At 46.5% G+C, this 26,272-nt stretch overlaps 4 non-coding genes and 45 pseudogenes across 4 annotated transcripts; all 49 read left to right on the top strand.

The window, feature by feature from the left end:
* Positions 1-102: 102 nt before the first annotated feature.
* LOC148260281 (5S ribosomal RNA) lies at positions 103-221 on the top strand (annotated as a pseudogene).
* Positions 222-425: 204 nt separating this feature from the next.
* On the top strand, positions 426-544 carry LOC148260280 (5S ribosomal RNA; annotated as a pseudogene).
* Positions 545-753: 209 nt separating this feature from the next.
* Positions 754-872, top strand: LOC148260279 (5S ribosomal RNA; annotated as a pseudogene).
* Positions 873-1,789: 917 nt separating this feature from the next.
* On the top strand, positions 1,790-1,908 carry LOC148260278 (5S ribosomal RNA; annotated as a pseudogene).
* A 561-nt stretch (positions 1,909-2,469) lies between these two features.
* LOC148260277 (5S ribosomal RNA) lies at positions 2,470-2,588 on the top strand (annotated as a pseudogene).
* A 204-nt stretch (positions 2,589-2,792) lies between these two features.
* On the top strand, positions 2,793-2,911 carry LOC148260276 (5S ribosomal RNA; annotated as a pseudogene).
* A 235-nt stretch (positions 2,912-3,146) lies between these two features.
* Positions 3,147-3,265, top strand: LOC148260275 (5S ribosomal RNA; annotated as a pseudogene).
* Positions 3,266-3,470: 205 nt separating this feature from the next.
* On the top strand, positions 3,471-3,589 carry LOC148260274 (5S ribosomal RNA; annotated as a pseudogene).
* A 213-nt stretch (positions 3,590-3,802) lies between these two features.
* On the top strand, positions 3,803-3,921 carry LOC148260273 (5S ribosomal RNA; annotated as a pseudogene).
* Positions 3,922-4,483: 562 nt separating this feature from the next.
* Positions 4,484-4,602, top strand: LOC148260272 (5S ribosomal RNA; annotated as a pseudogene).
* A 558-nt stretch (positions 4,603-5,160) lies between these two features.
* LOC148260271 (5S ribosomal RNA) lies at positions 5,161-5,279 on the top strand (annotated as a pseudogene).
* Positions 5,280-6,158: 879 nt separating this feature from the next.
* Positions 6,159-6,277, top strand: LOC148260270 (5S ribosomal RNA; annotated as a pseudogene).
* Positions 6,278-6,485: 208 nt separating this feature from the next.
* LOC148260269 (5S ribosomal RNA) lies at positions 6,486-6,604 on the top strand (annotated as a pseudogene).
* A 206-nt stretch (positions 6,605-6,810) lies between these two features.
* Positions 6,811-6,929, top strand: LOC148260268 (5S ribosomal RNA; annotated as a pseudogene).
* An 881-nt stretch (positions 6,930-7,810) lies between these two features.
* Positions 7,811-7,929, top strand: LOC148260267 (5S ribosomal RNA; annotated as a pseudogene).
* Positions 7,930-8,134: 205 nt separating this feature from the next.
* Positions 8,135-8,253, top strand: LOC148260266 (5S ribosomal RNA; annotated as a pseudogene).
* A 205-nt stretch (positions 8,254-8,458) lies between these two features.
* On the top strand, positions 8,459-8,577 carry LOC148260265 (5S ribosomal RNA; annotated as a pseudogene).
* A 589-nt stretch (positions 8,578-9,166) lies between these two features.
* Positions 9,167-9,285, top strand: LOC148260264 (5S ribosomal RNA; annotated as a pseudogene).
* Positions 9,286-9,816: 531 nt separating this feature from the next.
* LOC148260263 (5S ribosomal RNA) lies at positions 9,817-9,934 on the top strand (annotated as a pseudogene).
* Positions 9,935-10,137: 203 nt separating this feature from the next.
* On the top strand, positions 10,138-10,256 carry LOC148260262 (5S ribosomal RNA; annotated as a pseudogene).
* A 210-nt stretch (positions 10,257-10,466) lies between these two features.
* LOC148260261 (5S ribosomal RNA) lies at positions 10,467-10,585 on the top strand. The gene has a single exon (XR_015820036.1). It is a non-coding gene; the product is annotated as a 5S ribosomal RNA (ribosomal RNA).
* A 204-nt stretch (positions 10,586-10,789) lies between these two features.
* LOC148260260 (5S ribosomal RNA) lies at positions 10,790-10,908 on the top strand (annotated as a pseudogene).
* Positions 10,909-11,822: 914 nt separating this feature from the next.
* On the top strand, positions 11,823-11,941 carry LOC148260259 (5S ribosomal RNA; annotated as a pseudogene).
* A 204-nt stretch (positions 11,942-12,145) lies between these two features.
* On the top strand, positions 12,146-12,264 carry LOC148260258 (5S ribosomal RNA; annotated as a pseudogene).
* Positions 12,265-12,473: 209 nt separating this feature from the next.
* On the top strand, positions 12,474-12,592 carry LOC148260257 (5S ribosomal RNA; annotated as a pseudogene).
* A 553-nt stretch (positions 12,593-13,145) lies between these two features.
* Positions 13,146-13,264, top strand: LOC148260256 (5S ribosomal RNA; annotated as a pseudogene).
* Positions 13,265-13,465: 201 nt separating this feature from the next.
* Positions 13,466-13,584, top strand: LOC148260255 (5S ribosomal RNA). Its single transcript, XR_015819934.1, has one exon. It is a non-coding gene; the product is annotated as a 5S ribosomal RNA (ribosomal RNA).
* Positions 13,585-14,145: 561 nt separating this feature from the next.
* On the top strand, positions 14,146-14,263 carry LOC148260254 (5S ribosomal RNA; annotated as a pseudogene).
* A 205-nt stretch (positions 14,264-14,468) lies between these two features.
* On the top strand, positions 14,469-14,587 carry LOC148260253 (5S ribosomal RNA; annotated as a pseudogene).
* Positions 14,588-14,795: 208 nt separating this feature from the next.
* On the top strand, positions 14,796-14,914 carry LOC148260252 (5S ribosomal RNA; annotated as a pseudogene).
* An 883-nt stretch (positions 14,915-15,797) lies between these two features.
* Positions 15,798-15,916, top strand: LOC148260251 (5S ribosomal RNA; annotated as a pseudogene).
* A 208-nt stretch (positions 15,917-16,124) lies between these two features.
* LOC148260250 (5S ribosomal RNA) lies at positions 16,125-16,243 on the top strand (annotated as a pseudogene).
* A 202-nt stretch (positions 16,244-16,445) lies between these two features.
* Positions 16,446-16,564, top strand: LOC148260249 (5S ribosomal RNA; annotated as a pseudogene).
* Positions 16,565-18,778: 2,214 nt separating this feature from the next.
* LOC148260248 (5S ribosomal RNA) lies at positions 18,779-18,897 on the top strand (annotated as a pseudogene).
* A 563-nt stretch (positions 18,898-19,460) lies between these two features.
* LOC148260247 (5S ribosomal RNA) lies at positions 19,461-19,579 on the top strand (annotated as a pseudogene).
* Positions 19,580-19,784: 205 nt separating this feature from the next.
* LOC148260246 (5S ribosomal RNA) lies at positions 19,785-19,903 on the top strand (annotated as a pseudogene).
* Positions 19,904-20,464: 561 nt separating this feature from the next.
* LOC148260245 (5S ribosomal RNA) lies at positions 20,465-20,582 on the top strand (annotated as a pseudogene).
* A 201-nt stretch (positions 20,583-20,783) lies between these two features.
* LOC148260244 (5S ribosomal RNA) lies at positions 20,784-20,902 on the top strand (annotated as a pseudogene).
* A 209-nt stretch (positions 20,903-21,111) lies between these two features.
* Positions 21,112-21,230, top strand: LOC148260243 (5S ribosomal RNA). Its single transcript, XR_015820345.1, has one exon. It is a non-coding gene; the product is annotated as a 5S ribosomal RNA (ribosomal RNA).
* Positions 21,231-21,434: 204 nt separating this feature from the next.
* Positions 21,435-21,553, top strand: LOC148260242 (5S ribosomal RNA; annotated as a pseudogene).
* A 209-nt stretch (positions 21,554-21,762) lies between these two features.
* Positions 21,763-21,881, top strand: LOC148260241 (5S ribosomal RNA; annotated as a pseudogene).
* A 205-nt stretch (positions 21,882-22,086) lies between these two features.
* On the top strand, positions 22,087-22,205 carry LOC148260240 (5S ribosomal RNA). The gene has a single exon (XR_015820520.1). It is a non-coding gene; the product is annotated as a 5S ribosomal RNA (ribosomal RNA).
* Positions 22,206-22,763: 558 nt separating this feature from the next.
* On the top strand, positions 22,764-22,882 carry LOC148260239 (5S ribosomal RNA; annotated as a pseudogene).
* A 559-nt stretch (positions 22,883-23,441) lies between these two features.
* On the top strand, positions 23,442-23,560 carry LOC148260238 (5S ribosomal RNA; annotated as a pseudogene).
* Positions 23,561-24,090: 530 nt separating this feature from the next.
* On the top strand, positions 24,091-24,209 carry LOC148260237 (5S ribosomal RNA; annotated as a pseudogene).
* Positions 24,210-24,769: 560 nt separating this feature from the next.
* LOC148260236 (5S ribosomal RNA) lies at positions 24,770-24,887 on the top strand (annotated as a pseudogene).
* Positions 24,888-25,092: 205 nt separating this feature from the next.
* On the top strand, positions 25,093-25,211 carry LOC148260235 (5S ribosomal RNA; annotated as a pseudogene).
* Positions 25,212-25,421: 210 nt separating this feature from the next.
* On the top strand, positions 25,422-25,540 carry LOC148260234 (5S ribosomal RNA; annotated as a pseudogene).
* A 561-nt stretch (positions 25,541-26,101) lies between these two features.
* On the top strand, positions 26,102-26,220 carry LOC148260233 (5S ribosomal RNA; annotated as a pseudogene).
* The last annotated feature ends 52 nt before the right edge of the window (positions 26,221-26,272 follow it).

The raw sequence follows: 26,272 nt of genomic DNA, 5'->3' as shown, positions 1-26,272 counted from the left end.
TAGAACGAGAACGGGAGGTGCAGTGCGCACGCACAAGGAAACAAATGACGGGAGGGGGAAGAAAGGGGAATGAGTTTATGTATTTGCAGCGCAAAATTAAACAGGTGCGATCATACCAGCACTAATGCACCGGATCCCATTAGAACTCCGCAGTGAAGTGTGCTTGGGCGAGAGTAGTACTCGGATGTGTGACCTCTTGGGAAGTCCTCGTATCGCAATAATTTTTTTTCAGAGGGATCGTTCAACGTTACGCGCGATTGGAACTATGGTCCGCTGGTTTATACGCAAATGTGAGTCAAGAATCAGGGGCATTTTAATCGATATTAGAACGAGAAGGAGAGGTGCAGTGTGAACGCACAAGGAAACAAATGATGGGAGGGGGGTAGGGAAGAAGGAGTGTATGTATTTTCAGCACGAAATTAAACAGGTGCGGTCACACCAGCACAAATACACCGGATCCCATCAGAACTCCGCAGTTAAGTGTGCTTTGGCGAAAGTAGTACAATGATGGGTTACCTCCTGGGAAGTTCTCGTGTTGCACCCATTTTCTTTTTTTCAGATGTGCCGTTCGACGTTACGCGCGACTTTAATTATGGTCTGCAGATTTATTCGCAAATGTGAGTCACGGCACCGTGGCATTTTACTTGATATTTGAACGAGAACGTGAGGTGTAGTGCGCACGCACAAGGAAACAAATGACGGGAGGGGGAAAAAAGGAGAAGGAGTTTATGTATTTGCAGCGCAAAATTAAACAGGTGCGATCATACTAGCACTTATGCACCAGATCCCATTAGAACTCTGCAGTTAAGTGTGCTTGGGCGAGAGTAATACTAGGATCGGTGACCTCCTGGGAAGTCCTCGTGTCGCACTAACTTTTTTTTTCAGACTGGTCGTTCGACGTTATGCGCGACTGCAACTAGGGTCCACTGGTTTATACGCAAATGTGAGTCAAGAAGCAAGGGCATTTTAATCGATATTAGAACGAGAAAGAGAGATGCAGAGTGCACGCACAAGGAAACAAATGACGGGAGGGGGAAGGAAGGAGAAAGAGTGTATGTATTTTCAGCACGAAATGAAACAGGTGCGATCATACCAGCACTAATATATCGGATTCTATCAGAACTCCATAGGTAAGGGGTGCCTGGGCGAGAGTAGTACTAGCATGGGTTACCTCCTGCGAAGTCCTTATATTTCACCCATTTTCTTGTAAAGTCCTCGTGTTGCACCCATTTTTTTGCAGATGATTCTTTCGACGTTACACGCGACTTGAATTATGGTCCTCAGGTTTATTCACAAATGTGAGTCAAGAAGCAGGGGCATTTTAATCGATATTAGAACGAGAAGGAGAGGTGCAGTGTTAACGCACAAAGAAACAATTGACGGGAGGGGGGATGGAGGGAGAAAAAGTGTATGTATTTGCAGCGCAGAATGAAACATGAGCAATCATGCCAGCACCAATGCAACGGATTCTATCAGAACTCCGCAAGTTTAGGGTGCTTGGGCGAGAGTAGCTCTAGGATGAGTTACCTCCTGCGAAGTCCTTATATTTCACCCATTTTCTTAGGAAGTCCTCGTGTTGCACCCATTTTTTGCAGATGATTCTTTCGACGTTACGCGCGACTTGAATTATGGTCCTCAGGTTTATTCGCAAATGTGCGTCACGGCACCGTAGCATTTTACTTGATATTAGAACGAGCAAGTGAGGTGCAGTGCGCACGCACAAGGAAACAAATGACGGGAGGGGGAAGAAAGGAGAAGGAGTTTATGTATTTGCAGCGCAAATTTAAACAGGTGTGATCATACCAGCACTAATGCACCGGATCCCATTAGAACTCCGCAATTAAGTGTGCTTGGGCGAGAGTAGTACTCGGATGGGTGACCTCCTGGGAAGTCCTCGTGTCGCACTAATTTTTCTTTTCAGACGGGTCGTTCGACGTTATGCGCGACTGCAACTAGGGTCCACTAGTTTATACGCAAATGTGAGTCAAGAAGCAGGGGCATTTTAATCGATATTAGAACAAGAATGAGAGATGCAGAGTGCACGCACAAGGAAACAAATGATGAGAGGGGGAGGGAAGGAGAAAGAGTGTATGCATTTTCAGCACGAAATGAAACAGCTGCGATCATACCAGCACTAATGCATCGGATTCTATCAGAACTCCGTAGGTAAGGGTGTTTGGGCGAGAGTAGTACTAGCATGGGTTAGCTCTTGCAAAGTCCTTATATTCCACCCATTTTCTTGTGAAGTTCTCGTGTTGCACCCATTTTTTTGCAGATGATTCTTTCAACGTTACGTGCAACTTGAATTATGGTCCTCAGGTTTATTCGCAAATGTGAGTCACAGCGCTGTAGCATTTTACTTGATATTAGAACGAGAACGGGAGGTGCAGTGCGCACGCACAAGGAAACAAATGACGAGAGGGGGAAGAAAGGGGAATGAGTTTATGTATTTGCATAGCAAAATTAAACAGGTGCGATCATACCAGCACTAATGCACCGGATCCCATCAGAACTCCGCAGTGAAGTGTGCTTGGGCGAGAGTAGTACTCGGATGTGTGACCTCTTGGGAAGTCCTCGTATCGCAACAATTTTTTTTCAGAGGGGTCATTCGACGTTACGCGCGACTGGAACTAGGGTCCGCTGGTTTATACGCAAATGTGAGTCAAGAATCAGGGGCATTTTAATCGATATTAGAACGATAAGGAGAGGTGCAGTGTGAACGCACAAGGAAACAAATGATGGGAGGGGGGTAGGGAAGAAGGAGTGTATGTATTTTCAGCACGAAATTAAACAGGTGCGGTCACACCAGCACAAATGCACCGGATCCCATCAGAATTCCGCAGTTAAGTGTGCTTTGGCGAAAGTAGTACAATGATGGGTTGCCTCCTGGAAAGTTCTCGTGTTGCACCCATTTTCTTGTGAAGTCCTCCTGTTGCACCCATTTTTTTGCAGATGATTCTTTCGACGTTACGCACGACTTGAATTATGGTCCTCAGGTTTATTCGCAAATGTGAGTCAAGGCACTGTAGCATTTTACTTGATATTAGAACGAGAGCGGGAGGTGAAGTGCGCACGCACAAGGAAACAAATGACGGGAGAGGGAAGAAAGGGGAATGAGTTTATGTATTTGCAGCGCAAAATTAAACAGGTGCGATCATACCAGCACTAATGCACCGGATCCCATCAAAACTCCGTAATGAAGTGTGCATGGGCGAGATTAGTACTAGGATGGGTGACCTCCTGGGAAGTCCTCGTGTCGCACTAATATTTTTTTTCAGACGGGTCGACCGACGTTACGCGCGACTGGAACTAGGGTCCACTGGTTTATACGCACATGTGAGTCAAGAAGCAGAGGCATTTTAATCGATATTAGAACGAGAAGGAGAGATGCAGAGTGCACGCACAAGAAAACAAATGACGGGAGGGGGGAGGGAAGAAGGAGTGTATGTATTTTCAGCACGAAATTAAACAGGTGCGGTCACACCAGCACAAATGCACCGGATCCCATCAGAACTCCGCAGTTAAGTGTGCTTTGGCGAAAGTAGTACAATGATGGGTTACCTCCTGGGAAGTTCTCGTGTTGCACCCATTTTTTTTTTTTCAGATGTGCCGTTCGACGTTACGCGCGACTTGAATTATGGTCCGCAGATTTATTCGCAAATGTGAGTCACGGCGCCGTGGCCTTTTACTTGATATTTGAACGAGAACGAGAGGTGCAGTGCGCACGCACAAGGAAACAAATGACGGGGGGGGGGGGGGGGAAGGGAGAAGGAGTTTATGTATTTGTAGCGCGAAATTAAACAAGTGCGATTATACTAGCACTAATGCACCGGATCCCATCAGAACTCCGCAATTAAGTGTGCTTGGGCGAGAGTAGTACTCGGATGGGTGACCTCTTGGGAAGTGCTCGTGTCGTACTAATTTTTTTTTCAGACGGGTCGTTCGACGTTACGCGCGACAGCAACTAGGGTCCACTGGTTTATACGCAAATGTGCGTCAAGAAGCAGGGGCATTTTAATCGATATTAGAACGAGAAAGAGGGATGCAGAGTGCACACGCAAGGAAACAAATGATGGGAGGGGGGATGGAGGGAGAAAAAGTGTACGTATTTGCAGCGCAGAATGAAACATGAGCAATAATACCAGCACCAATGCAACGGATTCTATCAGAACTCTGCAAGTTAAGGGTGCTTGGGCGAGAGTAGCACTAGGATTGGTGACTTCCTGCGAAGTCCTTATATTTCACCCATTTTCTTAGGAAGTCCTCGTGTTGCACCCATTTTTTTGCAGATGATTCTTTCGACGATACGCGCGACTTGAATTATGGTCCTCAGGTTTATTCGCAAATGTGAGTCACGGTACCGTAGCATTTTACTTGATATTAGAACGAGCACGAGAGGTGCAGTGCGCACGCACAAGGAAACAAATGACGGGAGGGGGAAGAAAGGAGAAAGAGTTTATGTATTTGCAGCGCGGAATTAAACGGATGCGATCATACCAGCACTAATGCACCAGATCCCATCAGAACTCCGCAGTTAAGTGTGCTTGGGCGAGATTAGTACTCGAATGGGTGACCTCCTGGGAAGTCCTCGTGTCGCACCAATTTTTTTTCAGACGGGTCGTTCGACGTTACGCGCGACTGGAACTAGGGTCCGCTGGTTTATACACAAATGTGAGTCAAAAAGCAAGGCATTTTAATCGATATTAGAAGGAGAAGGAGAGGTGCAGTGTGAACGCACAAGGAAACAATTGATGGGAGGGGGAGGGAAGGAGAAGGAGTATATCTATTTTCAGCACGAAATGAAACAGGTACAATCATACCAACACTAATGCAATGGATTCTATCAGAACTCCGTAGGTAAGGGTGTTTGGGCGAGAGTAGCACTAGCATGGGTTACCTCCTGCGAAGTCCTTATATTTCACCCATTTTCTTGTGAAATCCTAGTGTCGCACCAATTTTTTTTCAGACGGGTTGTTCGACATTACGCGCGTCTGGAACTAGGGTCCGCTGGTTTATACGCAAATGTGAGTCAAGAAGCAGGGGCATTTTAATCGATATTAGAACGAGAACGAGAGGTGAAATGTGAACGCACAAGGAAACAAATGACGGGAGAGGGAAGAAAGGAGAAGGAGTGTATGTATTTGCAGCGCAAAATTAAACAGGTGCGATCATACCAGCACTAAAGCTCCGGATCCCATCAAAACTCTGCAGTTAAGTGTGCTTGGGCGAGAGTAGTACTCGGATGGGTGACCACCTGGGAAGCCCTCGTGTTGCACCTATATATTTTCGGATGGGTTGTTCGACGTTACGCGCGAATGGAATTATAAACCGCTGGTTAATTTGCAAAGGTGAATCACGGTGCCGGGGCATATTTCTTGATATTAGAACGAGAAAGAGAGATACAGAGTGCACGCACAAGGAAACAAATGACGGGAGGGGGGATGGAAGGAGACAGAGTGTATGTATTTGCAGTGCAGAATGATACATGAGGGATCATGCCAGCATTAATGCAACGGATTCTACCAGAACTCCGCAGTTAAGGGTGCTTGGGCGAGAAAAGTACTCGGATGGGTGACCTCCTGCGAAGTCCTTATATTTCACCCATTTTCTTGGGAGGTCCTCGTGTTGCACCCATCTTTTTGCAGATGATTCTTTCGACGTTACGCGCGACTTGATTTATAGTCCGCAGGTTTATTCGCAAATGTGAGTCACGGCGTCGTGGCATTTTACTTGATATTAGAACGAGAACGGGAGGTGCAGTCCGCACGCAAAAGGAAACAAATGACGGGAGGAGGAAGAAAAGAGAAGGAGTGTATGTATTTGAAGCGCAAAATTAAACAAGTGGAATCATACCAGCACTAATGCACTTGATCCCATCAGAACTCTGCAGTTAAGTGTGCTTGGGCGAGAGTAGTACTCGGATGCATGACCTCTTGGGAAGTCCTCGTATCGCAACAATTTTTTTTCAGATATGTCGTTCGACGTTACGCGCTACTGGAACTATGGTCTGCTGGTTTATACGCAAATGTGAGTCAAGAATCAGGGGGATTTTAATCGATATTAGAACGAGAAGGAGAGGTGCAGTGTGAACACACAAGGAAACAAATGATGGGAGGGGGGAGGGAAGGAGTGTATGTATTTTCAGCACGAAATTAAACAGGTGCGGTCACACCAGCACAAATGCACCGGATCCCATCAGAACTCCGCAGTTAAGTGTGGTTTGGCGAAAGTAGTACAATGATGGGTTACCTCCTGGGAAGTTCTCGTGTTGCACCCATTTTTTTTTTTCAGATGTGCCGTTTGACGTTACGCGCAACTTTAATTATGGTCCGCAGATTTATTCGCAAATGTGAGTCACGGCGCCGTGGCATTTTACTTGATATTTGAACGAGAACGAGAGGTGCAGTGCGCACGCACAAGGAAACAAATGACGGGAGGGGGAAGAAAGGAGAAGGAGTTTATGTATTTGCAGCGCGAAATTAAACTGGTGCGATCATACCATCACTAATGCACCGGATCCCATCAGAACTCCGTAGTTAAGTGTGCTTGGGCGAGAGTAGTACTCGGATTGGAGACCTCTTGGGAAGTCCTCGTGTCGCACTAATTATTTTTTCAGACGGGTCGTTCGACGTTAGGCGCGACTGGAACTAGGGTCCACTGGTTTATACGCAAATGTGAATCAAGAAGAAGGGGCATTTTAATCGAAATTAGAATGAGAAAGAGAGATGCAGAGTGCACGCAGAAAGAAACAAATGACGGGAGGGGGAAGAAAAGAGAAGGAGTGTATGTATTTGCAGCTCGAAACTAAACTGGTGCGATCATACCAACACTAAAGACCTGGATCCCTTCAGAACTCCGTAGTTAAGTGTGCTTGGGCGAGAGTAGTACTCGGATGGTTGACCTCCTGGGAAGTCCTCGTGTCGCACCAATTGTTTTTCACACGGGTCGTTCGACGTTACGCGCGACTGGAACTAGGGTCCGCTGGTTTATACGCAAATGTGAGTCAAAAAGTAGGGGCATTTTAATCGATATTAGAACGAGAAGGAGAGGTGCAGTGTGAACGCACAAGGAAACAATTGATGGGAGGGGGAGGGAAGGAGAAGGATTGTTTGCATTTTCAGCACGAAATGAAACAAGTGCGATCATACCAGCACTAATGCAACGGATTCTATCAGAACTCCGTAGGTAAGGGTGCTTGAGCGAGAGTAGTACTAGCATGGGTTACCTCCTGCGAAGTCCTTATATTTCACCCATTTTCTTGTGAAGTCCTCGTGTCGCACCAATTTTTTTTCAGACGGGTCGTTCGACGTTACGCAAGTCTGGAACTTGGGTCCGCTGGTTTATACGCAAATGTGAGTCAAGAAGCAGGGGCATTTTAATCGATATTAGAACGAGAATGAGAGGTGAAGTGTGAACGCACAAGGAAACAAATGACGGGAGGGGGAAGAAAGGAGAAGGAGTGTATGTATTTGCAGTGCGAAACTAAACAGGTGCGATCATACCAGCACTAAAGCCCCAGGTCCCATCAGAACTCCGCAGTTAAGTGTGCTTGGCGAGATTAGTACTCGGATTGTTGACCTCCTGGGAAGTCCTCGTGTCGAACCAATTTTTTTTCAGACGGGTCGTTCGACGTTACGAGCGTCTGGAACTAGGGTCCGCTGGTTTATACGCAAATGTGAGTCAAGAAGCAGGGGCATTTCAATCGATATTAGAACGAGAATGAAAGGTGAAGTGTAAACGCACAAGGAAACAAATGACGGGAGGGGAAGAAAAGAGAAGGAGTGTATGTATTTGCAGCGCGAAATTAAACAGGTGCTATCATACCAGCACTAAAGCTCCGGATCCCATCAGAACTCCGCAGTTAAGTGTGCTTGGGCGAGAGTAGTACTCGGATGGGTGACCACCTGGTAAGCCCTCGTGTTGCACCTATTTTTTTTCGGATGGGTTGTTCGACGTTACGCGCGAATGGAATTATAAACTGCTGGTTCATTTGCAAAGGTGAGTCACGGTGCCGGGGCATATTACTTGATATTAGAACGAGAAAGAGAGATGCAGAACGCACGCACAAAGAAACATATGACGGGAGGGGGAAGAAAGGAGAAGGAGTTTATGTATTTGCAGCGCGGAATTAAACGCATGCGATCATACCACCACTAATGCACCGGATCCCATCATAACTCCGCATTTAAGTGTGCTTGGGCGAGAGTAGTACTCAGATGGGTGACCTCTTGGGAAGTCCTCGTGTCGCACCAATTTTTTTTCAGACGGGTCGTTTGACGTTACGCGCGACTGGAACTGGGGTCCGCTGGTTTATACGCAAATGTGAGTCAAGAAGCAGGGGCATTTTAATCGATATTAGAACGAGAAGGAGAGGTGCAGTGTGAACGCACAAGGAAACAATTGATGGAAGGGGGAGGGAAGGAGAAGGAGTATATGTATTTTCAGCACGAAATGAAACAGGTGCGATCATACCAGCACTAATGCAACGGATTCTATCAGAACTCCGTAGGTAAGGGTGCTTGGGTGAGAGCAGTACTAGCATGGGTTACCTCCTGCGAAGTCCTTATATTTCACCCATTTTCTTGTGAAGTCCTCGTGTTGCACCCATTTTTTTGCAGATGATTCTTTCGACGTTACGCGCGACTTGAATTATGGTCCTCAGGTTTATTCGCAAATGTGAGTCACGACACTGTAGAATTTTACTTGATATTAGAACGAGAACGGGAGGTGCAGTGCGCACGCACAAGGAAACAAATGACGGGAGGGGGAAGAAAGGGGAATGAGTTTATGTATTTGCAGCACGAAATTAAACAGGTGCGATCATACCAGCACTAATGCACCGGATCCCATCAGAACTCCGCAGTTATGTGTGCTCAAGCGAGATTAGTGCTCGGATGGGTGACCTCCTGCGAAGTCCTTATATTTCACCCATTTTCTTGGGAGGTCATCGTGTTGCACCCATCTTTTTGCAGATGATTCTTTCGACGTTACGCGCGACTTGATTTATGGTCCGTAGGTTTATTCGCAAATGTGAGTCACGGCACCGTGGTATTTTACTTGATATTAGAACGAGTACGGGAGGTGCAGTGCGCACCCACAAGGAAACAAATGACGGGAGGAGGAAGAAAAGAGAATGAGTGTATGTATTTGAAGCGCAAAATTAAACAAGTGGGATCATACCAGCATTAATGCACTGGATCCCATCAGAACTCTGCAGTTTAGTGTGCTTGGGCGAGAGTAGTGCTCGGATGGGTGACCTCTTGGGAAGTCCTCGTATCGCAACAATTTTTTTTCAGATGGGTCATTCGACGTTACGCGCGACTGGAACTATGGTCCACTGGTTTATACGCAAATGTGAGTCAAGAAAAAGGGGCATTTTAATCAATTTTAGAACGAGAAAAAGAGGTGCAGTGTGAACGCACAAGGAAAAAAATGATGGGAGGGGGGAGGGAAGAAGGAGTGTATGTATTTTCAGCACAAAATTAAACAGGTGCGGTCCCACCAGCACAAATGTACCGGATCCCTTCAGAACTCCACAGTTAAGTGTGCTTTGGCGAAAGTAGTACAATGATGGGTTACCTCCTGGAAAGTTCTCGTGTTGCACCCATTTTCTTTTTTTCAGATGTGCCGTTCGACGTTACGCGCTACTTTAATTATGGTCCGCAGATTTATTCGCAAATGTGAGTCACGGCGCCGTGGCATTTTACTTGATATTTGAACGAGAACGGGAGGTGCAGTGCAGACGCACAAGGAAAAAATGACGGGATGAGGAAGAAAAGAGAAGAAGTGTATGTATTTGAAGCGCAAAATTAAACTAGTGGCATCATACCAGCACTAATGCATTGGATCCCATCAGAATTCTGCAGTTAAGTGTGCTTGGGCGAGAGTAGTAGTCGGATGGGTGACCTCTTGGGAAGTCCTCGTATCGCAACAACTTTTTTTCAGATGGGTCGTTCGACATTACGCGCGACTAGAACTATGGTCTGCTGGTTTATACGCAAATGTGAGTCAAGAATTAGGGGCATTTTAATCGATATTAGAACGAGAAGGAGAGGTGCAGTGTGAACGCACAAGGAAAAAAATGATGGGAGGGGGGAGGGAAGAAGGAGTGTATGTATTTTCAGAATGAAATTAAACAGATGCGGTCACACCAGCATAAATGCACCGGATCCCATCAGAACTCCGCGGTTAAGTGTGCTTTGGCGAAAGTAGTACAATGATGGGTTACCTCATGGGAAGTTCTCGCATTGCACCCATTTTTTTTTTTTCAGATGTGCCGTTCGACGTTACGCGCGACTTCAATTATGGTCCGCAGATTTATTCGCAAATGTGAGTCACGGCGCCGTGGCATTTTACTTGATATTTGAACAAGAACGAGAGGTGCAGTGCGCACGCACAAGGAAACAAAAGAATGGGAGGGGGAAGAAAGGGGAATGAGTTTATGTATTTGCAGCGCGAAATTAAACAGGTGCGATCATACCAGCACTAATGCACCAGATCCCATCAGAACTCTGCAGTTAACTGTGCTTGGGCGAGATTAGTACTCGGATGGGTGACCTCCTGAGAAGTCCTCGTGTCGCACCAATTTTTTTTCAGACGGGTCGTTTGACGTTACGCGCATTTGGAACTAGGGTCCGCTGGTTTATACGCAAATGTGAGTCAAGAAGCAGGGGCATTTTAATCGATATTAGAACGAGAATAAGAGGTGAAGTGTGAACGCACAAGGAAACAAATGACGGGAGGGGAAGAAAGGAGAAGGAGTGTATGTATTTGCAGCGCGAAATTAAACAGGTTCGATCATACCAGCACTAATGCAACGGATTCTATCAGAACTCCGCAGTTAAGTGTGCTTGGGCGAGAGTAGCACTCGGATTGGTGACCACTTGGGAAGCCCTCGTGTTGCACCTATTTTTTTTCGGATGGGTTGTTTGACGTTACGCGCGAATAGAATTATAAACCGCTGGTTCATTTGCAAAGGTGAGTCACGGTGCCGGGGCATATTACTTGATATTAAAACGAGAAAGAGAGATGCAGAGTGCACGCACAAGGAAACAAATGACGGGAGGGGGGATGGGAGGAGAAAGAGTGTATCTATTTGCAGTGCAGAATGAAACATGAGGGATCATACCAGCACTAATGCAACGGATTCTATCAAAACTCTGCAGTTAAGGGTGCTTGGGCGAGAAATGTACTCGGATGGGTGACCTCCTGCGAAGTCCTTATATTTCACCCATTTTCTTGGGAGGTTCTCGTGTTGCACCCATCTTTTTGCAGATGATTCTTTCGACGTTACGCGCGACTTGATTTATGGTCTACAGGTTTATTCGCAAATGTGAGTCACGGCGCCGTGGCATTTTACTTGATATTAGAATGAGTACGAGAGGTGCAGTGCGTACGCACAAGGAAACAAATGACGGGAGGAAGAACAAAAGAGAAGGAGTGTATGTATTTGAAGCGCAAAATTAAACAAGTGGCATCATACCAGCACAAATGCAACAGATTCTATCAGAACTCCGTAGGTAAGGATGCTTGGGCGACAGTAGTACTACCATGGGTTACCTCCTGCGAAGTCCTTATATTTCACCAATTTTCTTGTGAAGTCCTCGTGTTGCACCCATTTTTTTGCAGATGATTCTTTCGACGTTACGCACGACTTGAATTATGGTCCTCAGGTTTATTCGCAAATGTGAGTCACGGCGCTGTAACATTTTACTTGATATTAGAACGAGAACGGGAGGTGCAGTGCGCACGCACAAGGAAAAAAATTACAGGAGGGGGAAGAAAGGAGAATGAGTTTATCTATTTGCAGCGCAAAATTAAACAAGTGCGATCATACCAACACTAATGCACCGGATCCCATCAGAACTCCGCCATGAAGTGTGCTTGGGCGAGATTAGTACTCGGATGGGTGACCTCATCGGAAGTCCTCGTGTCGCACCAATTTTTTTTCAGACGGGTCGTTCAACGTTACGCGCGTCTGGAACTAGGGTCCGCTGGTTTATACGCAAATGTGAGTCAAGAAGCAGGGGCATTTTAATCGATATTAGAACGAGAATGAGATGTGTAGTGTGAACGCACAAGGAAACAAATGATGGGAGGGGGGGAGGGAAGAAGGAGTGTATGTATTTTCAGCACGAAATTAAACAGGTGCGGTCACACCAGCACAAATGCACCGGATCCCATCAGAACTACGCAGTTAAGTGTGCTTTGGCGAAAGTAGTACAATGATGGGTTACCTCCTAGGAAGTTCTCGTGTTGCACCCATTTTCTTTTTTTCACATGTGCCGTTCGACGTTACGCGCGACTTTAATTATGGTCCGCAGATTTATTCACAAATGTGAGTCACGACGCCGTGGCATTTTACTTGATATTTGAACGAGAACGAGAGGTACAGTGCGCACGCACAAGGAAACAAATGACGGGAGGGGGAAAAAAGGAGAAGGAGTTTATGTATTTGCAGCGCGAAATTAAACGGGTGCGATCATACCGGCACTAATGCACCGGATCCCATCAGAACTCCGCAGTTAAGTTTGCTTGTGCGAGAGTAGTACTCGGATGGGTGACCTCCTGGGAAGTCCTCGTATCGCACCAATTTTTTTTCAGACGGGTCGTTCGACGCTACGCGCGACTGAAACTAGGGTCCGCTGGTTTATACGCAAATGTGAGTCAAGAAGCAGGGGCATTTTAATCGATATTAGAACGAGAAGGAGAGGTGCAGTGTGAACGCACAAGGAAACAATTGATGAGAGGGGGAGGGAAGGAGAAGGAGTGTATGTATTTTCAGCGCGAAATGAAACAGGTGCGATCATACCACACTAATGCAATGGATTCTATCAGAACTCCGTAGGTAAGGGTGCTTGGGCGAGAGTAGTACTAGCATGGGTTACCTCCTGCGAAGTCCTTATATTTCACCCATTTTCTTGTTCTCGTGTTGCACCCATTTTTTTGCAGATGATTCTTTCGACGTTACGCGCGACTTGATTTATGGTCCTAAGGTTTATTCGCAAATGTGAGTCACGGCGCTGTAGCATTTTACTTGATATTAGAACGAGAACGGGAGGTGCAGTGCGCACGCACAAGGAAACAAATGATGGGAGGGGGAAGAAAGGGGAATGAGTTTATGTATTTGCAGCACGAAATTAAACAAGTGCGATCATACCAGCACTAATGCACCGGATCCCATCAGAACTCCGCAGTTAAGTGTGCTTGGGCGATATTAGTACTCGGATGGGTGACCTCCTGGCAAGTCCTCGTGTCGCACCAATTTTTTTTCAGACGGGTCGTTCGACGTTACGCGCATCTGGAACTACGGTCCGCTGGTTTATACGCAAATGTGAGTCAAGAAGCAGAGGCATTTTAATCGATATTAGAACGAGAAGGAGAGATGAAGTGTGAACGCACAAGGAAACAAATGACGAAGGGGGAAGAAAGGAGGAGTGTATGTATTTAAAGCGCGGAATTAAACAGGTGCGATCATACCAGCACTAAAGCCCCGGATCCCATCAGAACTCCGCAGTTAGGTGTGCTTGGGCGAGAGTAGTACTCGGATGGGTGACCACTTGGGAAGCCCTCGTGTTGCACCTTTTTTTTCTCGGATGGGTTGTTCGACGTTACGCGCGAATGGAATTATAAACCGCTGGTTGATTTGCAAAGGTGAGTCACGGTGCCGGGGCATATTACTTGATATTAGAACGAGAAAGAGAGATGCAGAGTGCTCGCACAAGGAAACAAATGACGGGAGGGGGGATGGGAGGAGAAAGAGTGTATGTATTTGCAGTGTAGAATGAAACATGAGGGATCATACCAGCACTAATGCAACGGATTCTATCAGAACTCCGCAGTTAAGGGTGATTGGGCGAGAAAAGTACTCGGATGGGTGATCTCCTGCGAAGTCCTTATATTTCACCCATTTTCTAGGGAGGTCCTCGTGTTGCACCCATCTTTTTGAAGATGATTCTTTCGACGTTACGCGCGACTTGATTTATGGTCCGCAGGTTTATTCGCAAATGTGAGTCACGACGCCGTGGCATTTTACTTGATATTAGAACGAGTACGGGAGGTGCAGTTTGCACGCACAAGGAAACAAATGATGGGAGGAGGAAGAAAAGAGAAGGAGTGTATGTATTTGAAGCGCAAAATTAAACAAGTGGCATCATACCAGCACTAATGCATTAGATCCCATCAGAACTCTGCAGTTAAGTGTGCTTGGGCGAGAGTAGTACTTGGATGGGTGACCTCTTGGGAAGTCCTCGTATCGCAACAATTTTTTTTTCAGATGGGTCGTTCGACGTTACGCGCGACTGGAACTATGTTCCGCTGGTTTATACGCAAATGTGAGTCAAGAATCAGAGGCATTTTAATCGATATTCGAACGAGAAGGAGAGGTGCAGTGTGAACGCACAAGGAAACAAATGATGAGAGGGGGGGAGGGAAGAAGGAGTGTATGTATTTTCAGCTCGAAATTAAACAGGTGCGGTCACACCAGCACAAATGCACCGGATCCCATCAGAACTACGCAGTTAAGTGTGCTTTGGCGAAAGTAGTACAATGATGGGTTACCTCCAGGGAAGTTCTCGTGTTGCACCCATTTTCTTTTTTCAGATGTGCCGTTCGACGTTACGCGCGATTTTAATTATGGTCCGCAGATTTATTCACAAATGTGAGTCACGGTGCCGTGGCATTTTACTTGATATTTGAACGAGAACGAGAGGTGCAGTGCGCACGCAGAAGGAGACAAATGACGGGAGGGAGAAGAAAGGAGAAGGAGTGTATGTATTTGGAGCGCGAATTTAAACAGGTGCGATCATACCAGCACTACAGTCCCGGATCCCATCAGAACTCCGCAGCTAAGTGTGCTTGGGTGAGAGTAGTACTCGGATCGGTGACCACCTGGGAAGCCCTCGTGTTGCACCTATTTTTTTTCGGATGGGTTGTTCGACGTTACGGGCGAATGGAATTATAAACCGCTGGTTCATTTTCAAAGGTGAGTCACGGTGCCGGGGCATATTACTTGATATTAGAACGAGAAAGAGAGATGCAGAGTGCACGCACAAGGAAACAAATGACAGGAGGGGGAATGGGAGGAGAAAGAGTGTATGTATTTGCAGTGCAGAATGAAACATGAGGGATCATACCAGCACTAATGCAACGGATTCTATCAGAACTCCGCAGTTAAGGGTGCTTGGGCGAGCAAACTACTCGGATGGGTGACCTCCTGCGAAGTCCTTATATTTCACCCATTTTCTTGGGAGATCCTCGTGTTGCACCCATCTTTTTGCAGATGATTCTTTCGACGTTACGGGCGACTTGATTTATGGTCCGCAGGTTTATTCGCAAATGTGAGTCACGGCGCCGTGGCATTTTACTTGATATTAGAAGGAGTACGGGAGGTGCAGTGCGCACGCACAAGGAAACAAATGACGGGAGGAGGAAGAAAAGAGAAAGAGTGTATGCATTTGAAGCGCAAAATTAAACAAGTGGCATCATACCAGCACTAATGCACTGGATCCCATCAGAACTCTGCAGTTCAGAGTGCTTGGGTGAGAGTAGTACTCGGATGAGTGACCTCTTGGGAAGTCCTCGTATCGCAACAATTTTTGTTCAGATGGGTCGTTCGACGTTACGCGCGACTGGAACTATGGTCCGCTGGTTTATACGCAAATGTGAGTCAAGAATCATGGGCATTTTAATCGATATTAGAACGAGAAAGAGAGGTGCAGTGTGAACGCACAAGGAAACAAATGAAGGGAAGGGGGGAGGGAAGAAGGAGTGTATGTATTTTCAGCACAAAATTAAACAGGTGCGGTCACACCAGCACAAATGCACCGGATCCCATTAGAACTCCGCAGTTAAGTGTTCTTTGGCGAAAGTAGTACAATGATGGGTTACCTCCTGGGAAGTTCTCATATTGTACCCATTTTTTTTTTTCAGATGTGCCGTTCGACGTTACGCGCAACTTGAATTATGGTCCTCAGGTTTATTCGCAAATGTGAGTCACGGTGCCGTGGCATTTTACTTGATAGTAGAACGAGAACGGGAGGTGCAGTGCGCACGCACAGGGAAACAAATGACAGGAGGGGGAAGAAAGGGGAATGAGTTTATGTATTTGCAGCGCGAAATTAAACAAGTGCGATCATACCGGCACTAATACACCGGATCCCATCAGAACTCCGCACTGAAGTGTGCTTGGGCGAGATTAGTACTCGGATGGGTGACCTCCTGGGAAGTCCTCGTGTTGCACCAATTTTTTTTCAGACGGGTCATTCGACGTTGCGCGTGTCTAGAACTAGGGTCCGCTGGTTTATACGCAAATGTGAGTCAAGAAGCAGGGGCATTTTAATTGATATTAGAACGAGAATGAGAGGTGAAGTGTGAACGCACAAGGAAACAAATGACAGGCAAGGGAAGAAAGGAGGAGTGTATGTATTTGCAGCGCGAAATTAAACAGGTTCGATCATACCAGCACTAAAGCCCCGGATCCCATCAGAACTCCGCAGTTAAGTGTGCTTGGGCGAGAGTAGTACTCAGATGGGTGACAACTTGGGAAGCCCTCGTGTTGCACCTATTTTTTTTCGGATGGGGTGTTCGACGTTACGCGCGAATGGAATTATAAACCGCTGGTTCATTTGCAAAGGTGAGTCACGGTGCCGGGGCATATTACTTGATATTAGAACGAGAAAGAGAGATGCAGAGTGCACGCACAAGGAAACAAATGACGGGAGCAGGGATGGGAGGAGAAAGAGTGTATGTATTTGCAGTGCAGAATGAAACATGATGGATCATACCAGCACTAATGCAACGGATTCTATCAGAACTCCGCAGTTAAGGGTACTTAGGCGAGAAAAGTACTCGGATGGGTGACCTCCTGCGAAGTCCTTAAATTTCACCCATTTTCTTGGGAGGTCCTCATGTTGCACCCATCTTTTTGCAGATGATTCTTTCGACGTTACGCGCGACTTGATTTACGGTCCGCAGGTTTATTCGCAAATGTGAGTCATGGCGTCGTGGCATTTTACTTGATATTAGAACGAGTACGGGAGGTGCAGTGCGCACGCACAAGGAAACAAATGACGGGAGGAGGAAGAAAAGATAAGGAGTGTATGTATTTGAAGCGCAAAATTAAACAAGTGGCATCATACCAGCACTAATGCACTGGATCCCATTAGAACTTTGCAGTTAAGTGTGCTTTGGCGAGAGTAGTACTCGGATGGGTGACCTCTTGGGAAGTGCTCGTATCGCAACAATTTTTTTTCAGATGGGTCGTTCGACGTTACGCGCGACTGGAACTATGGTCCGCTGGTTTATACGCAAATGTGAGTCCTTGTGTTGCTCCAATTTTTTTTATGACGGGTCGTTCGACATTACGCGCGACTGGAACTATTGTCCGCTGGTTTATACGCAAATGTGGGTCAAGAATCAGGGGTGTTTTAATCGATATTAGAACGAGAAGGAGAGGTGCAATGTGAACGCACAAGGAAACAAATGATGGGAGGGGGGGAGGGAAGAAGGAGTGTATGTATTTTCAGCATGAAATTAAATAGGTGCGGTCATACCAACACTAATGCATCGGATTCTATCAGAACTCCGTAGGTAAGGGTGCTTGGGCGAGAGTAGTGCTAGCATGGGTTACCTCCTGCGAAGTCCTTATATTTCACCCATTTTCTTGTGAAGTCCTTGTGTTGCACCCATTTTTTTGCAGATGATTCTTTCGACGTTACGCGCGACTTGAATTATGGTTCTCAAGTTTATTCGCAAATGTGAGTCACGGCGCTGTAGCATTTTACTTGATATTAGAACGAGAACGGGAGGTGCAGTACGCATGCACAAGGAAACAAATGACGGGAGGGGGAAGAAAGGGGAATGAGTTTATGTATTTGCAACGCAAAATTAAACAGGTGCGATCATACCAGCACTAATGCACCGGATCCCATCAGAACTCCGCAGTGAAGTGTACTTGGGCGAGATTAGTATTCGGATGAGTTGTTCGACGTTACACGCGAATGGAATTATAAACCGCTGGTTCATTTGCAAAGGTGAGTCATGGTGCCGGGGCATATTACTTGATATTAGAACGAGAAAGAGAGATGCAGAGTGCACGCACAAGGAAACAAATGACGGGAGGGGGGATGGGAGGAGAAAGAGTGTATGTATTTGCAGTGCAGAATTAAACAGGTGCGATCATACCAGCACTAATGCAGCGGATTCTATCAGAACTCCGTAGGTAAGGGTGCTTGGGCGAGAGTAGTTCTAGCATGGGTTACCTCCTGCGAAGTCCTTATATTTCACCCATTTTCTTGTAAAGTCCTCGTGTTGCACCCATTTTTTTGCAGATGATTCTTTCGACGTTACGCGCGACTTGAATTATGGTCCTCAGGTCTATTCGCAAATGTGAGTCACGGCACCGTAGTATTTTACTTGATATTAGAACGAGCACGGGAGGTGCAGAGCACACAAACAAAGAAACAAATGACGGGAGGGGGAAGAAAGGAGAAGGAGTTTATGTATTTGCAGCGCGAAATTAAACGGGTGCGATCATACCAGCACTAATGCACTGGAAGTCCTTGTGTTGCACCAATTTTTTTTCAGATGGGTCGTTCGATGTTACGCGCGACTGGAACTATGGTCCGCTGGTTTATACGCAAATGTGAGTCAAGAATCAGGGGTATTTTAATCGATATTAGAACGAGAAGGAGAGGTGCAGTGTGAACGCACAAGGAAACAAATGATGGGATGGGGGGAGGGAAGAAGGAGTGTATGTATTTTCAGCACGAAATTAAACAGGTGCGGTCACACCAACACAAATGCACCGGATCCCATCAGAACTCCGCAGTTAAGTGTGCTTTGGCGAAAGTAGTACAATGATGGGTTACCTCCTGGGAAGTTCTCGTGTTGCACCCCTTTTCTTTTTTTCAGATGTGCCGTTCGACGTTACGGGCGACTTTAATTATGGTCCGCAGGTTTATTCGCAAATGTGAGTCACGGCGCCGTGGCATTTTACCTGATATTTGAACGAGAACGAGAGGTGCAGTGCGCACGCACAAGGAAACAAATGACGGGAGGGGGAAGAAAGGAGAAGGAGTGTATGTATTTGTAGCGTGAAATGAAACAGGTGCGATCATACCAGCACTAATGCAACGGATTCTATCAGAACTCCGTAGGTAAGGGTGCTTGGGCGAGAGTAGTACTAGCATGGGTTACCTCCTGCGAAGTCCTTATATTTCACCCATTTTCTTGTGAAGTCCTCGTGTTGCACCCATTTTTTTGCAGATGATTCTTTCGACGTTACGCCTGACTTGAATTATGGTCCTCAGGTTTATTCGCAAATGTGAGTCATGGCACCGTGGCATTTTACTTGATATTAGAACGAGAACGGGAGGTACAGTGCGCACGTACAAGGAAACAAATGACGGGAGGGGGAAGAAAGGGGAATGAGTTTATGTATTTGCAGCGCCAAGTTAAACACGTGCGATCATACCAGCACTAATGCACCGGATCCCATCAGAACTCTGCAGTGAAGTGTGTTTGGGCGAGATTAGTACTCGGATGGGTGACCTCCTGGGAAGTCCTCGTGTTGCACCAATTTTTTTTCAGACGGGTCTTTCGACGTTACGCGCGTCTGGAGCTAGGGTCCGCTTATTTATACGCAAATGTGAGTCAAGAAGCAGGGGCATTTTAATCGATATTAGAACGAGAATGAGAGGTGAAGTGTGAACGCACAAGGAAATAAATGACGGGAGGGGGAAGAAAGGAGAAGGAGTATATGTATTTGCAGCGCGAAATTAAACAGGTGCGATCTTACCAGCACTAAAGCTCCAGATCCCATCAGAACTCCGCAGTTAAGTGTGCTTGGGCGAGCCTAGTACTCGGATGGGTGACGACTTGGGAATCCCTCGTGTTGCACCTATTTTTTTTCGGATGGGTTGTTCGACGTTACGCGCGAATGGAATTAGAAACCGCTGGTTCATTTGCAAAGGTGAGTCACGGTGCCGGGGCATATTACTTGATATTAGAATGAGAAAGAGAGATGCAGAGTGCACGCACAAGGAAACAAATGACGGGAGGGGGGATGGGAGGAGAAAGAGTGTGTGTATTTGCAGTGCAGAATGAAACATGAGGGATCATACCAGCACTAATACAACGGATTCTATCAGTACTCCGCAGTTAAGGGTGCTTGGGCGAGAAAAGTACTCGGATGGGTGACCTCCTGCAAAGTCCTTATATTTCACCCATTTTCTTGGGAGGTCCTCGTGTTGCACCTGTCTTTTTGCAGATGATTCTTTCGACGTTATGCGCGACTTGATTTATAGTCCGCAAGTTTATTTGCAAATGTGAGTCACGGCGCCGTGGCATTTTACTTGATATTAGAACGAGTACGGGAGGTGCAGTGCGCACGCACAAGGAAACAAATGACGGGATGAGGAAGAAACGAGAATGAGTGTATGTATTTGAAGCGCAAAATTAAACAAGTGGCATCATACCAGCACTACTGCCCTGGATCCCATCAGAACTCTGCAGTTAAGTGTGCTTGGGCGAGAGTAGTACTCGGATGGGTGACCTCTTAGGAAGTCCTCGTATCGCAACAATTTTTTTTCAGATGGGTTGTTCGACGTTAGGCGCGACTGGAACTATGGTCTGCTGGTTTATACGCAAATGTGAGTCAAGAATCAGGGGAATTTTAATCGATATTAGAACGAGAAGGAGAGGTGCAGTGTGAACGCACAAGGAAACAAATGATGGGGGGGGAGGAAAGAAGTAGTATATGTATTTTCAGCACGAAATTAAACAGGTGCGGTCACACCAGCACAAATGCACCGGATCCCATCAGAACTCCGTAGTTAAGTGTGCTTTGGCGAAAGTAGTACAATGATGGGTTACCTCCTGGGAAGTTCTCGTGTTGCACCCATTTTCTTTTTTTCAGATGTGCCGTTCGAAGTTACGCGCGACTTTAATTATTGTCCGCAGATTTATTCGCAAATGTGAGTCACGACGCCGTGGTATTTTACTTGATATTTGAACGAGAACGAGAGGTGCAGTGCGCACGCACAAGGAAACAAATGACGGGAGGGGGAAGAAAGGAGAAGGAGTGTATGTATTTGCAGCGCGGAATTAAACGGGTGCGGTCATACCAGCACTAATGCACCGGATCCTATCAGAACTCCGCAGTTAAGTGTGCTTGGGCGAGAGTAGTACTCGGATGGGTGACCTCTTGGGAAGTCCTCGTGTCGCACCAATTTTTTTTCAGACGGGTCGTTCGACGTTACGCGCGACTGGAACTATAATCCGCTGGTTTATACGGAAATGTGAGTCAAGAATCTGGGGCATTTTAATCGATATTACAACGAGAAAAAGAGGTGCAGTGTGAATGCACAAGGAAACAAATGATGGGAGGGGGGGAGAGAAGAAGGAGTGTATGTATTTTCAGCCCGAAATTAAACATGTGCGCTCACACCAGCACAAATGCACCGGATCCCATTAGAACTCCGCAGTTAAGTGTGCTTTGACGAAAGTAGTACAATGATGTGTTACCTCCTGGGAAGTTCTCGTGTTGCACCCATTTTCTTTTTTTCAGATGTGCTGCTTGACGTTACGCGCGACTTTAATTATGTTCCGCAGATTTATTCGCAAATGTGAGTCACGGCGCCGTGGCATTTTACTTGATATTTGAACGAGAACGGGAGGTGCAGTGCGCACGCACAAGGAAACAAATGACAGGAGGGGGAAGAAAGGGGAATGAGTTTATGTATTTGCAGCGCAAAGTTAAATGAGTGTGATCATAGCAGCACTATTGCACCGGATCCCATCAAAACTCCGCAGTTAAGTGTGCTTGGGCGAGATTAGTACTCGGATGGGTGACCTCCTGGGAAGTCCTCGTGTCGCACCAATTTTTTTTCAGACGGGTCGTTCGACATTACGCGCGTCTAGAACTAGGGTCCGCTGGTTTATACGCAAATGTGAGTCAAAATGCAGGGGCATTTTAATCGATATTAGAACGAGAATGAGAGGTGAAGTGTTAACGCACATGGAAACAAATGACGGGAGGGGGAAGAAAGGAGAAGCAGTGTATGTATTTGCAGCGCGAAATTAAACAGGTGCGATCATACCAGCACTAAAGCCCCGGATCCCATCAGAACTCCGCAGTTAAGTGTGATTGGGCGAGAGTAGTACTCGGATGGGTGACCTCCTGGGAAGTCCTCGTGTCGCACCAATTTTTTTTCAGACGGGTCGTTCGACGTTACGCGGGACTGGAATTAGGGTCCACTGGTTTATACGCAAATGTGAGTCAAGAAGCAGGGGCATCTTAATCGATATTAGAACGAGAAGGAGAGGTGCAGTGTGAACGCACAAGGAAACAATTGATGGAAGGGGGAGGGAAGGAGAAGGAGTGTATGTATTTTCAGCACGAAATGAAACAGGTACGATCATACCAGCACTAATGCAACGGATTCTATCAGAACTCCGTAGGTAAGGGTGCTTGGGGGAGAGTAGTACTAGCATGGGTTACCTCCTGCGAAGTCCTTATATTTCACCCATTTTCTTGTGAAGTCCTCGTGTTGCACCCATTTTTTACAGATGATTCTTTCGACGTTACGCGCGACTTGAATTATGGTCCTCAAGTTTATTCGCAAATGTGAGTCACGGCGCAGTAGAATTTTACTTGATATTAGACCGAAAACGGGAGGTGCAGTGCGCACGCACAAGGAAACAACTGACGGGAGGGGGAAGAAAGGGGAATGAGTTTATGTATTTGCAGCGCAAAATTAAACAGGTGCGATCATACCAGCACTAATGCACCGGATCCCATCAGAACTCCGCAGTTAAGTGTGCTTTGGCGAGAGTAGTACTCGGATTGGTGACCTCCTCGAAAGTCCTCGTGTCGCACCAATTTTTTTTCAGACGGGTCGTTCGACGTTACGCGCGACTGGAACTATTGTCCGCTGGTTTATACGCAATTGTGAGTCAAGAAGCAGGGGCATTTTAATCGATATTAGAACGAGAAGGAGAGGTGCAGTGTGAACGCACAAGGAAACAATTGATGGGAGGGGGAGAGAAGGAGAAGGAGTGTTTGTATTTTCAGCACGAAATGAAACAGGTACGATCATACCAGCACTAATGGAACGGATTCTATCAGAACTCCGTAGGTAAGGGTGCTTGGGCGAGAGTAGTACTAGCATGGGTTACCTCCTGCGAAGTCCCTATATTTCACCCATTTTCTTGTGAAGTCCTCGTGTTGCACCCATTTTTTTGAAGATGATTCTTTCGACGTTACGCGCGACTTGAATTATGGTCCTCAGGTTTATTCGCAAATGTGAGTCACGGCGCTGTAGCATTTTACTTGATATTAGAACGAGAACGGGAGGTGCAGCGCGCACGCATAAGGAAACAAATGACGGGAGGGGGAAGAAAAGAGAAGGAATGTATGTATTTGCAGCGCGAAACTAAACTGGTGCGATCATACCAGCACTAAAGCCCCGGATCCCATCAGAACTCCGCAGTTAAGTGTGCTTGGGCGAGATTAGTACTCGGATGGTTGACCTCCTCGGAAGTCCTCGTGTCGCACAAATTTTTTTGTAGATGATTCTTTCGACATTACGCGCGACTTGAATTATGGTCCTCAGGTTTATTCGCAAATGTGAGTCACCACGCTGTAGCATTTTACTTGATATTAGAACGAGAACGGGAGGTGCAGTGCGCACGCACAAGGAAACAAATGACGGGAGGGGGAAGAAAGGGGAATGAGTTTATGTATTTGCAGCGCAAAATTAAACAGGTGCGATCATACCAAAACTAATGCACCGGATCCCATCAAAACTCCGCAGTGAAGTGTGCTTCGGCGAGATTAATACTCGGATGGGAGACCTCCTGGGAAGTCCTCGTGTGACACAAATTTTTTTTTTCAGACTGGAAATTCGACGTTACGCGCGACTGGAATTAGGGTTCACTGGTTTATACGTAAATGTGAGTCAAGAAGTAGGGGCATTTTAATCGATATTAGAACGAGAATGAGAGGTGAAGTGTGAACGCACAAGGAAACAAATGACGGAAGGGGAAAAAAGGAGAAGGAGTGTATGTATTTGCAGCGCGAAATTAAACTTGTGCGATCATACCAGCACTAAATCTCCGGATCCCATCAGAACTCCACAGTTAAGTGTGCTTGGGCGAGGGTAGTACTCGGATGGGTGACCACTTGGGAAGCCCTCGTGTTGCACCTATTTTTTTTCGGATGGGTTGTTCGACGTTACGCGCGATGGAATTATAAACCGCTGGTTCATTTGCAAAGGTGAGTCACGGTGCCGGGGCATATTACTTGATATTAGAACGAGAAAGAGAGATGCAGAGTGCTCGCACAAGGAAACAAATGACGGGAGGGGGGATGGGAGGAGAAAGAGTGTATGTATTTGCAGTGCAGAATGAAACATGAGGGATCGTACCAGCAGTAATGCAACGGATTCTATCAGAACTCCGTAGTTAAGGGTGCTTGGGCGAGAAAAGTACTCGGATGGGTGAGCTCCTGCGAAGTCCTTATATTTCGCCCATTTTCTTGGGAGGTCCTTGTGTTGCACCCATCTTTTTGTAGATGATTCTTTCGACATTACGCGCGACTTGATTTATGGTCTGCAGGTTTATTCGTAAATGTGAGTCACGGCGCCGTGGCATTTTACTTGATATTAGAACGAGTACGGGAGGTGCAGTGCGCACGCACAAGGAAACAAATGACGGGAGGAGGAAGAAAAGAGAAGGAGTGTATGTATTTGAAGTGCAAAATTAAACAAGTGGCATCATACAAGCACTAATGCACTGGATCCCATCAGAACTCTGCAGTCAAGTGTGCTTGGGCGAGAGTAGTACTCGGATGGGTGACCTCTTGGGAACTCCACGTATCGCAACAATTTTTTTTCAGATGGGTCGTTCGACGTTACGCGCGACTGAAACTATGGTCCGCTGGTTTATACGCAAATGTGAGTCAAGAATCAGGGGCATTTTAATCGATATTAGAACGAGAATGAGAGGTGCAGTGTGAACGCACAAGGAAACAAATGATGGGAGGGGGGGGAGGGAAGAAGGAGTGTATGTATTTTCAGCACGAAATTAAACAGGTGCGGTCACACCAGCACAAATGCACCGGATCCCATCAGAACTCCGCAGTTAAGTGTGCTTTGTCGGAAGTAGTACAATGATGGGTTACCTCCTGGGATGTTCTCGTGTTGCACCCATTTTCTTTTCTTCAGATTTGTCGTTCGACGTTACGCGCGACTTTAATTATGGTCCGCAGATTTATTCGCAAATGTGAGTCACGGTGCTGGGGCATATTCCTTGATATTAGAACGAGAAAGAGAGATGCAGAGTGCACGCACAAGGAAACAAATGACAGGAGGGGGGATGGAAGGAGAAAGAGTTTATGTATTTGCAGCGCGAAATTAAACGGGTGCGATCATACCAGCACTATTGCACCGGATCCCATCAGAACTCCGCAGTTAAGTGTGCTTGGGCGAGTGTAGTACTCGGATGGGTGACCTCTTGGGAAGTCCTTGTGTCGCAATAATTTTTTTTTCAGACGGGTCGTTCGACGTTACGAGCGACTGGAACTAGGGTCCACTGGTTTATACGCAAATGTGAGTCAAGAAGCAGGGGCATTTTAATCGATATTAGAACGAGAAGGAGAGATGCAGAGTGCACGCACAAGGAAACAAATGACGGGAGGGGGGATGGAGGGAGAAAAAGTGTATGTATTTGCAGCACAGAATGAAACATGAGCAATCATACCAGCACCAATGCAACGGATTCTATCAGAACTCCGCAAGTTAAGGGTGTTTGGGCGAGAGTAGCTCTAGGATGGGTGACCTCCTGCGAAGTCCTTATATTTCACCCATTTTCTTAGGAAGTCCTCGTGTTGCACCCATTTTTTGCAGATGATTCTTTCGATGATACGCACGACTTGAATTATGGTCCTCAGGTTTATTGGCAAATGTGAGTCACTGCACCGTAGCATTTTACTTGATATTAGAACGAGCACGGGAGGTGCAGTGCGCACGCACAAGGAAACAAATGATGGGAGGGGGAAGAAAGGAGAAGGAGTTTATCTATTTGCAGCGCGGAATTAAACGGGTGCGATCATACCAGCACAAATGCAACGGATCCCATCAGAACTCTGCAGTTAAGTGTGCTTTGGCAAAAGTAGTACAATGATGGGTTATCTCCTGGTAAGTTCTCGTGTTGCACCCATTTTATTTTTTTCAGATGTGCCGTTCGACGTTACGCACGACTTTAATTATGG

Source organism: Carica papaya, chromosome 5, assembly GCF_054855325.1.
Source record: "Carica papaya isolate Zhongbai chromosome 5, ASM5485532v1, whole genome shotgun sequence".
NCBI lineage: Eukaryota > Viridiplantae > Streptophyta > Magnoliopsida > Brassicales > Caricaceae > Carica > Carica papaya.
This window is presented reverse-complemented; position numbering and strand designations above follow the sequence as displayed.